The sequence below is a fragment of the Uranotaenia lowii genome, chromosome 1 (genome assembly GCF_029784155.1).
Source record: "Uranotaenia lowii strain MFRU-FL chromosome 1, ASM2978415v1, whole genome shotgun sequence".
In the NCBI taxonomy this organism is placed as follows: domain Eukaryota; kingdom Metazoa; phylum Arthropoda; class Insecta; order Diptera; family Culicidae; genus Uranotaenia; species Uranotaenia lowii.
Window position 1 is genome coordinate 82,149,299 of NC_073691.1, and position 11,833 is coordinate 82,161,131.

Consider the following 11,833-nt stretch of genomic DNA (forward strand, 5'->3'; position numbering starts at 1 on the left):
CAGTAGATCCTGTGACAGATACCACGCCGTCATCTGCAAGTTGTCTTAGAGTGCAGCCTTCAGAGAGACAACTGTCGATGTCACTTACGTAAAAGTTGTACAAAAGTGGACTCAAACATGAACCCTGCGGGAGGCCCATGTAAGAGGTTCTTCTAACTGCAATATCTCCGTGAGCAAAGTTCAAATGTTTCTCACAAAGCAAGCTGTATAAGATGTTGTTCAAAAGAGGAGGCAGACCCCGGGAGTGCAGCTTGTCTGACAAAACCTCTATTGAGACTGCATCAAAAGCTCCCTTTATGTCTAGAAACACCGAAGCCATTTGCTCACGTTTTGCGTACGCCATTTGTATCTCTGAAGACAGCAAAGCAAGACAATCGTTTGTCCCTTTGCCCCTTCGAAACCCAAATTGAGTATCTGAAAGGAGGCCATTTGCTTCTACCCATTTATCCAAACGAAACAAAATCATTTTCTCCATCAATTTGCGTAAACAAGACAACATCGCTATTGGACGGTACGAATTCGCATCGGACGCTGGTTTTCCGGGCTTTTGGATAGCGATAACTCTCACTTGTCTCCACGCTTGGGGAACAATGTTGTTCTCCAAGAATTGATTAAATAAATTTAACAAGCGAAATTTGGCGGCGTCCGGAAGGTTTTTCAACAAGTTGAATTTAATCTTATCAATTCCCGGAGCTGAATTGTTGCAAGAGAGAAGGGCAAGTGAGAATTCGACCATCGAAAAGCTGGAATCCAGACCACACCTATTTGGCGGCACATTCCGAATTATTTTTTTTACAGGTGTAGAATCTGGACAGACTTTTCGTGCGAAGTTAAATATCCATCTATGTGAATACTCCTCATTTTCATTCGTAGATGATCGATTGCGCATGCTTCGTGCCACTTTCCACAAAGTATTCAAGGATGTTTCTCGTGATAATCCACCTACAAAATTCCTCCAATAGGCCTTTTTCTTCCCCTTGATCAATTTTTTAAACTGATTCTCAAGAGAAGCGTATGTTTGAAAATGGATAAGAGTTCCATATTTTCGAAAATCTTTAAATGCTGTTGATTTTTCCTTATAAAGCTTGGAACACTGGGGATCCCACCATGGATTAGGAGGCCTTCGACGCACAGATGATTCTGGGATGGGTTTTGTTTGAGCAAAAACTGCACTATCGTGTATCAAGCAAGAAAGAAAGTGGTACTCCTCCAAAGGAGGTAAAACATGCATAGAGTCGATGGCTGTATTGATTGTGTCCGAGTACTTTTTCCAGTCGATGTGTCTTGTAAGGTCATATGTCATATTTATTGTGTTTGAAGAGCTGACCCCATTGGTGATTGTGATTTCGATAGGCAAATGATCACTACCATTAGGATCATGGATCACCTTCCACTGGCAATCAAATGATAGTGAATTTGAGCAGAGCGAGAGGTCAATTGCACTTTGTCTTGCAGGAGGTTTAGGCACCCGTGTTTTTTCACCCGTGTTTAAAATTGTTAAATTGAAACTGTCGCAAATGTCATAAATAAGAGTAGAACGACTATCGTCAATTTGTTCCCCCCAAACAGTTCCATGTGAATTGAAGTCACCCAGGATCAACCTTGGCTCAGGCAAAACTGAACACAGGTCCTCTAGGTGACTTCGATCCACTGCAACTCTCTGAACCCAGTACAAACTGACAACACATATGTCCTTACCTCTTATTGTTGTATGACAAGCAACAGCCTCAATTCCGCCTGATAAAGGAAGGTGAATTCTATAAAAGGAGTGGCGCTTATTGATCCCCAAAAGCACCCCTCCATAAGAATCGTCACGATCCAGACGGATGATATTAAAATCGTGGAAAGAGATGTTAGATTGAGAAGAAAGCCAAGTTTCAGACAACGCAAAAATATCGCAATTAGTTTTATGAAGCAAATAATTAAGTGAATCCAATTTTGGAATAAGACTGCGACAATTCCACTGTAGAACAGTGATATCTCCGACCTCTCGGCGTAAATTAGCCATCGAGAGATACAAATACTGAAAGGAGGGGCCAAGTTTGCATCATCTGCATTAAAAATGTCTTAACTACAGGAAGCATTGCAAAAACAATGTCTTTAATGGGTTCTGATACATTGAAACACGAAAAAATTCCCTTCAAAATGTCTGTCAACTTAAAGAGGCCAGACTTTGTAGTTGATTCTGGTATCACGTTAGGGGTATGGGTTTGTGAAGCTCCCGGAGCTGTTGGTTTGTTCTGCAGTGGTACGTTTCCGCGAAAACCTGGAGGAACTTGTTTTTCCTTTTCAGCAGAAGACGAATTTTTCTCGTTTCTATTTGTAGAGACAACCATAGAGATTTTAGCAGGTATTTTCGGAGAAGGCGCCTTCGAACGCTTCCGAGAGCCTCCTGCAACGAAAACTGGCTGAACTTCATCAGCCGTATCTGTGTCTTCATTGTCAACTGGCAGCACTGAAAAAATGTTACTAGTCTGAGGTTGGACCGGGGGAGAGGCGCTCTTTAATATGGCGGCATAAGAACGTTTGGAACGTTCTTTTAAAGAACGCCTCTGTTTATCCCAGCTACCTTTAAATGCCTCGCACGAGGAGATTTCATGGGGTGAGCCCCCGCAATAGACACATTTCTGTTCTATTGCCGAGCATGCTCCTTCCCCATGATTCTCCCCGCAACGACAGCATCGCTGCTTATTGCAGCAATGAGATGCAGTGTGTCCCAATTTTATGCAATTTTTGCACTCCATTGGGCGAGGCACATAAAGGCGTACTGGAAGCCTTAAAATTCCGTCAATCAAGTCGTAGTGAGGGAGGGCTGTTCCTGCGAAGGTTACTCGAATCGAGGCTGAAGGCGTATACTTTTTAACGCCATCAAAGACGGTGGCAGTCTTGAGTTGGCGACAATCCAAGATTCCGACCGAAGTCGAATCAAGGCTCTTGAACTTACCAACGCCGTGGGCCTTAACGTATTCAGCCTCCAGACTCGATTCGGTGATCACGCCCTCGATCTCCACGTCCCGAGACGGAATATAGAGCTGATACTCTAAATTAAAAAAATTGCTAACAAGAATCCCGTTTGCAGCCTTCCGGTCGGCCACAACGACGCGCAATTTATTTGGCCGTACCTTTGAAACACTGGTAACGGAGGGCCACCTCGCCAGATCTTTGGTGATCTGCACCACGTTCAAACCTTTACCGTTAGCTTTGGGCCGGATAAAAACCACCCACGGCCCAGAAAAGGTTGAGCTCTCCGGATAGGTCCGGAGTCGGGATGTTTTTTCCGCAGATATAGGTGGCGAGAGAGAACTGTCTACTAGAGAGGCATTCGAAGGACCAGCTACTGCTGAATCCTCCAGATGCTCCTCATCTTCGTAGATGATCTTCTCATCATCTACAGCTGGTGGATCCAACCCCCCGCCTTCGCTCATATTTTTTCGCGGAGACACGAATGTCTACCGTGTCAAAAATATGAGCGGAGCAAAAAATGTTCGAAATAAAAAATAAAGATAAAAAATAGAAAGAAGAAAAGGGAAAAAAGAATAAAAAGAACTCACACTTTCTATAACTGTGTATTTTTTCAACCACGTGGTCCTTCGATGAAAGAAGATGGCGTCGTCAATCAATCTACACGTCGTTAATCTCGGTCGACGCTGGAATGTCCTGAGAACTGCAACCCGATCACGGCAACTAACACCGGATTTATCGAATTACGGCCTCAACAGTATCCAAACTCGAACTGCGATGTTTCGGGAATGTGTCAGCGGCAATCTAACCTCCAACTCGGAAGATGCCGGAAGATTATGATGTCTCGGAGATGTTCTGGGCAATGCAATTGATGCACAGCGATCGCACATTTATATGAATTGTCCTTAAAATGTCGGCTTTTGACAACCGAACAAGCAGCAGAACAAACAAATCACTCCACGTGGAAACACTTTTCGATAGCACACTACGATTTGTCGAAACAAAAGACTTGAAAACTGCGGCAAGAACAATACGTCCGCACTGGTCGAGATACTAATCGAGAATGTCATTACTTCTTTAAACGTTCGTTAAAAGTCTATTATTTTACAGAATTGGGAACAGTAAACAAACTGAAAACTTCAATATTTTTTTTTTCACAGAAGAATTACTTGCGTTCTTGGGGAAAGAAATATGAGAAATATTTCGAGTTTTTATTGTAATGTTTAAATGTTTTGTCAGAAAAGTGCAGAATTTTCTTAAATAATTTTTAACCTATTTAAAAATAATTTAGGGCACTAGCAAAAATCAAAGTTAGCTCAACTCTTTCCATATAAAAAAATTTAATTTATAAATACCCTTTTGAATGTGGAGTTGAACATTTAGATAAAAAACAGAGATTGAATTTGGGTTCTTGAAAAAATATTTCATATCAGCATAAAATTTGTAATGATTCAAATGATTTTTTATATCTAAGTGATAAATCATCAAAGTAATGGATGAGCTTAATAAGATACACTTCTTAAAAAAAAATATACGACTATGATGCACACTGCTTCTCCTCTTTCCTTCAAATTTCATTTTACTAAATTAGAGGTTTTTATTTAAAAAAAAATGATAGGTATTACAGAAGTTTAGAAAACTTTCTCTACATACTTATTTTAATATCCTTTCAAACAACTTAAACATCCTTTTATAAAACAATCTGCGAATCTTTAATACTCATTGCAAACAATCTTTGATGAAAAGATAATTTTCGTCATTTGTATATTGAGCAATTTAAAAATTATCAATGCAAGAACTCTTTAAAGAATCTTCCGATATAAATGTAATTTTACAAATGAAAAAAATACACACATTTTTAATATAAGGAATTGTGAAAAAAAATCTCAAATTATCTGCAATATTTTTCTTGAGTATCTATATATCAATGCAAAACTCTCACCAAAATTTTAGTGATTTACCGAGAAGCGAGGTGATTTTTTTCACCCATCTTTCTCGGTAAATTTGACCTTTTTTCATTCACCCAGCAAAAAGGTAAATTTTACCTTTTTTCAATTCACCTAGCAAAAAGGTAAATTTTCGAATTCACCTAGCATAATAGTAAATAAAACCGTTTCTCCATTCACCGATTTAAGAGGTAAATGCTAGTTGGTTTGATTGTTTCTTCAATAAAAATAAAAAAAAAACAAAATTCATTTAATAATTCATATATCCGGAATATTTTCTGGAGGATGACGTGGAATACACCTCGAAGCTCTGTTGGTCAATCGGAAAAACGAAGTATTATGACGAGAACCAGCACAACTAAATCATATGTAAGAAAACACTACCATTCTTTTCCAATTTTCAAATATTGGGCACGAAGCAGAACTTGTTCCTGAACGAAAAAACAGCTTAACCTATAAAAACGAGCTCGACAAAAAGTAACTTTTTTCGAGACGAATTGTACCGTTTTGTTTAGCTCAATCCAGGTCAACTTCACCTCGCTACGAGGTAGTTTTACCTTATTTGGATTTACCTTTTTTTTTTCTAGGTGAATTGTACTTTTTTATTCAGCTCAATTTAGGTGAACTTCACTTCGCTACGAGGTTAGATTTACATTTTTTTGGATTCACCTTTTTTCTCGGTAAATTGTACCTTTTTTCCAACCTCGATTCAGGTAAATTTTACCTCGCTGTGAGGTGGTTTTCACCTCGAAGAGGTAGAAGGTGGTAGAAGTTACCTTTTTGGCTTTCACGATCGTTCACCTTGCTATCTCGGTAAATTTTGCCTTTTTATTATTTACCGTGCACGAAAATATGCGCCTGAGAGACGCAACACTTACACGCTCTTTTTTTTAACTCAAAATTAAGTATGACCGAGGTTCAAAACATAGTTCGATTCTATGAACTTAAAGTTAAGTACCCTTTTTTCCTCTTTGCGATGGATCAAAACGGAGTTCGAACTGCGAACTCAAAATTGATCCCTTTTTTTCCTTCGGCGAGGGATCAAAGCTGAGTTCGACCTTATGAACTAAAAATTGAACTCTCTTTGTTGGACTGAAAACACTTAGCGAGTTCAGTCCGAACCGGAACAGCAACCAACGAACACGTCGCAAAATTATGTCGTTCCGGAACAATTACCGGAAGACTATGAAGGAACTTCATAATGAAATGCATGTTCACCGTGTCAGCGTAAAATTCTGTCCGTCATTGTCATCATATTGTGAGCGGCTTGGAATGTCCGGAAACTTCCGGATGTTGTTTACTTCCCGTGGGAAGTAACATCCGGAAGTTTTCTTAGACCGGGAATGTCAAAACTTTCCACCGCTCTGTAATTGCAATGCAATGTACCGGAACAGGAGCATCCGGGTACAACAAATTTTAATCATCCTTTAATTCCCTGAAAATCAGCTACCCTCGAAAAAAAAGGATAAATTCGAGTTCGGCTGCCGAACTTAGTATTGAGTATGCCTATCAGAACTTAGTTTTGTTATTGCCCAGTCAAACTCAAAGTTGAGGGAAGCCACCGAAGTGCTGTTTTGAGCCAAAACTACTTAATTTTGAGTTTAAAAAAAAGAGCGTGTAGACAGGATGGAAGAATTGGCACGTTCGGAAGAAGGCAATGACTTGTGCTTTTTTTTATTTACATCATATGTGATGTAATTCTACAGTTTTGAGCACTGAACTGAAATTTTCTGAAAATTACACGAGCGGGAATATTCAACTACACTCAAAATTACACATAATCTGAAAGAAGCGTTTTGATAAAACTTGTTAATTTTTTTTTTGCATATGAATCTCGTGAGGCAAATTAACAATGAAACATTGATGTCTATTAAAATAACGGTTCAATCAAAAGACTTCGTTTTCCTCAATTTGAATGCAGCGGCACAGATGGCCAACAGCGGTTTTTTGACAGTTCCCGTTTTGTTCCGATCCTTCCGATATTTTCGCTTGTTTGGAAACTTTGGAAAGCAGATTTATGCTGAATGAAATGATTCGGACGGTAAGTGCTTTTGAAATTTAAAGCATACCATATAATATGAGTAATCCAGATAATTGTTTGTCTTTCAGGTTCCTCATACATGTTGAGTGCAATAGATTCTTGCTCCGGCTGGTAGAATAGTTTCCCAATTCTCTCTTTCCCGTACGATTTCAAACATGGTTTGTAATAATTTAAAGATTTCCTAATTTTCTTTTCTAAATTTGGTTGACCGATTCTTTTAGCAAACATCGACCTCCAGCATCCCAGTTTGTAGCAGGTGGAGGACAAGTTTCCTCCAGCCGGAGAAAGCTCTAATTGCAACACGAAGGCTGTGTTCACAGTTCCTCCAATCTTTCGAGCCGTGGTTCCTCAGACGTACCCATGATTGTTTCGGTGATGACCGAGCCGACTAATCGAATTCAGGTCACAAATGGAATCGATAAAGAAATCAACAACTGATGAAAGTAGCATCAACAAGAACAGCTTTGGAAACGGTTTGCAGGATCACAAAAACCCGGGTAGGATGTGTGTTGCCCGAGACAAAATACTACAATTGGGTGGTGCATTCTGGCTGCTGCTGGTGTTTTAATTAGCTGGTAAGTTTTTATTTCATTGACAATCGTCATTATTACTCACTCAAGTTTTACATTCCAGTTTTGGTCCAGGCAATGCGGTTTCAGCCGAGAACAACGCTGAACATTATGCTTCAAGAGCTTCAGGTAAGAAGTTTCATAAATTTGTTATACTCGGTGGTAAATTGTAAATATTCATTTATAGATTCCCTTCCAACAACTAGAACATCGTGTAGCGTGAAAAGTTAAAAAAGCACCATTGAATTGACCGAAAATGTCTCGTATGATGCCCTCGTTAAAAATATTCATCCGATAATGAAGCTGGATCGTGGGTCACCGTGCATCTGCATTCTTGTACGGACACAGGCAAGTAACCGTGAGGAATTGTCAGCAGCTTCCGTCATGGAAACCGGTTCATCAATTTCTTTTATTGTGCCTCATTTTATAATAAGTTGCATTTACCGTATGCAAGTACCGGATCAGTTTATGAATTTAGAAGTTATGAAACTTAGTTTTGGTAGGCGAATGCTACTTGATTTCAAGATGAATAATAAATAATTTTATCCAAACACCAATTCTTTTTATTTGAGGTCGAATTCTTTCATGTCTTGTTTACACATTCCAATAGGAACATTTAACTATATTCTTTGTTTTCAGATTTACTTCAGTTTTATATTTACACGTCTTTGAATTTTACAGACGTGTAATGTTCAACTTGCACGGAAAATTACATTATATGTGATGCTTCTTTTTATTTACATCATATGTGATGTAATTTTCCAGATTTTTTTGGCAGTGTGCATTTGTGCGCCAAATATTTAGCAATGCAGATTATCATACTTGGTCTGGCAAATCAAGTCACAATTGTGGCACAGTGATTATGCCAAAGTGTGCCAGTGGATATGAAATTGTCAGAATACTTTTAGGCAAGTTTAATTCGATTTATTTAACTCGAAACAACAAATATATAAATTTTTACATTAACAGACGTTGCGCAAGCTGATTTTTCGATCCCTCTCCATTCTGCCAAACAACTTTTTATAAAGGAATTGAATTCTTTAACTGATATGAACAAAAATAGAAATAAAAAAAAATGTTATAGAGAATCTAACATTCCACTTTTTAGAGGTTCGTATCATATAGTAGTACAAGACACACTATAATTTACAATTGAAGTTGAATTCAGCCTCACATTTGAGAGATAAATACACAAGAGACATATCATTACGTTGAAAAACATTGGAAGAGAAATAAATGGTTATTGAAGCCTCCACCACCTCTATATGCGAATAATGCAATCAGTGAAACTTCCCCAGATTTGATGTTCATCAACACGCAATCCATTCATCTTCTCCTAAAAACAGGTAATTTCCGTTAATAACACAAACCGAATGGTTCTTAACTATTACTCTTTCGTTCGAATATTTGCAGATTATAGGGTGCTTCGATGCTTCAAGGCTTCGTTTGGAAATTCGAGAGCAGCAGCAGAGCAGAGTTGAGGTTTGATCACTAGAAGCCCATTGTGCACCCAAAACCGATTGACACAAAAGGACTTGGTTGACTAGTAATGTGATGGCTGTCGTTTGATAATGCTTCAGTCCTCAACGTTTTGAAGGTAATGTTCGGAAAATGTCCAGCGCATTATTTTTTGTCCTCTGGTTATGCATTTCGGAAAGCTATATGTTCTACTAAAAGTATGCATATTTACTCTATTTTTTTTTCAGATTATCCGTCAACCACTGCACCTGCCGAAACACGTGAACAACGATCATGTGCAATGCCAAAATTTCAACCGAATTTAGTACAAATACCGGAAAGCGCGATGGTATACAGTATCAAGGTATACGATATCAAATCTGTTAATTCATCATTCATTCGTTTAATTGCAGACCTGGCAATGTGGATTGATCATAAATTATTAAGATCGACGCTGGTAAGAATAATAAACTTTTTTTTGCTTATTTCAGCGGAGGTCAAATCACAGGGTTAGTTCCTGCCGGATGTGAATGGAGAATAAGAGTATACACACTTAGATTGCATTTTTTCTTCTCGGGACTATGGCTCTCCGAACCACAGGAAAAGTACTCAAATGTCGCGAAATTCGAATGAAATCTATCCTGAATCTCGTGAAGCTTTGTTTCTCCCGTAATGTGGGATGAATTATCTACGAGTTCACAGAAACTCGAACTATGCCCTATGATATCAGAACGGCGTTCTCCTGAATCACGGTTTACCTATTTCATGTCAAATTTTCTTTCTCTTGCTTTCCTGTATGAAAAAAAAAAAACAACAAGTTTGTTATCTCTTTTTCGCCAGTGCATAAGATTTTAAGCCGCCAAACTTTTGAAATTCTATTTTTTTCGCGGTTAACGTTGGTTGCTGTTGCTTGTCGATGGTCTTTATTCGAGCAAATTGTTGCAACTTAAACAATTTAATTAAGTTGACGCCTGCGGAGAACAGAACATCATTATGTGCAACTGGAATCAGGAGAATCTTAAACAGAACTTTGTGGAAAAATTCTATTACAGGTTAGTTGGTTTTCGTGCAGAATTTTTTTCAATCCGACTTTGAATCTGTGGTTTGTGTTTAGCCGATAGAACTTAACAATGAACGCAAGGATTTGAATGCCATACGCGGCGCGTCGGTAAGTTTTGCAGTCATCCAGTGTTTTAATATTAAAATTATCATTTTTTTTTCTTTTATTTACAGAAGAGGGTTTTCGTCTGTGTTTAAATTAAAAAGTGAAAAATAGTGTAATGTGTGTGCAAAAATGCTTGAAATATATTAAGTTTGTTAAAACGACAATTGTGTTTTTTTGTCTGAATCAATGCATTCACATGAAAAATAAAAAGAATTTAGAACCAGGGTAAAGGGCAGTAGATTTCACTAGCAATTACAGGAGAAACCCGTTTCGAGCTCACAGAAATATGCCAAAACGCCCCGCATATTACTGGAAAACATTGTTCAGAACCTACAGGTCAATCTGACAGTTGTTTTCCTGAGCACTTTTTCTGTCCCGAGATTTGTCCTGTAAATTCAGCTGTTGAAAATACAGGACGAAATCGTTCCGATCACAGGAGAAAAGATTAAGTGTGTATCTTAAGTAAAAAGCGAGTCTAGTCCCAAAGCTTGGATTTTCAGGGCATGTTTGCAGGTACAAAGTACCGATCTTCGCTAATTAAGCGCTTATACGAACAATACATTCCGATACCCTTTGATTGCAACGGTTCAGTGAAGAAATGGATAAGATCTTTCACTTCAGCACAGACTAATTCATTTGTGTTTTGTCGTATTTCTTTTACCATCAATACTTTTCTCTCGAAATGCACATAGCAATCGTTCCCAAAGTCTATTATTGTGACATGTCTCTCAGTTAGTGGTATGAATAAGGTTTAGCAATTGCTTCGGTAGCTTTTACTAGGCTTTTGCTTCGAAAAATAGAGCTATCCAATCAGCAGAATCTGAAGTTTTCTATAGTAAAATGAAAGAAGACGGTCAGAAAATTGAAAAGTACGACTAGAGTAGGCTTGAAGTCGACGAAGCGGGTGGTGGGTGTGAGAACGACCGGAATTTTTTTGTTAATGCGTGCTTGTATGTTGAAGTTTAAAGAAAAATGAATACATACATATTCGAATATTGTCAAACAAAAAATGGCCTAACTTTAATATTTATCATAAGCTCTCCCACGTGTATTTGGATCGGGATAATCCGATGTTTAAAATAATAGGCAATAGGCCCGCTTTTAATTTAGATTTTTTTTTTAAATCTTAGAATTATAAAAAAAATATATAAAAATGAGAGATCTGTATAATGTTTTAAATTATTACAATTTATTTCTAACTTTGATCCAATTGGGACTTCTTCCACGATAGCCGGATTTTTTTTTATTTGAAATATTTACTAATTGATTTGTTTATTTTCATCTTAGACGAATGATTTTATACAACGACAGAAATATGAAAAAAGTTGGGTTAATCACTTCGACTTTCTTTATCCATGTTGAAAATGCCTTTTTGGATTGTTTTGAAGTGAAATATTGCTAATTTGATAAATTCATGACGTTATTAAAGAATTTTTTATTGGAATAGTCTGCTACCGAGCATGCTTAGAAAATAAAGCTATTGTTAGGAGATTGGTCGAGTAATTGCTTCAGATTTGAGCTTTATTCATACCAAACTAGCTTGTTCTAAAAGTAAAAGCTTCTGACTGAGAAAACAGCTGTCAAAAAAACTTTATTCATAACAACCGAAGCAATTGCTATAAGCGACTGCTCGACTGCTCGATTCAGTTTAGCAAAAGCAATTACTACACACTTAATCTTTTCTCCTGTGGTC

The 11,833-nt window shown here is 37.9% G+C and overlaps 1 long non-coding RNA gene across 1 annotated transcript; it reads left to right on the top strand.

Annotated features, from left to right (window-relative positions):
- The first annotated feature begins 8,686 nt into the window (after window positions 1–8,686).
- Window positions 8,687–9,287, top strand: LOC129755036 (uncharacterized). Its single transcript, XR_008739149.1, has 3 exons — window positions 8,687–8,863; window positions 8,931–9,114; window positions 9,224–9,287. It is a non-coding gene; the product is annotated as an uncharacterized LOC129755036 (long non-coding RNA).
- Window positions 9,288–11,833: the final 2,546 nt, after the last annotated feature.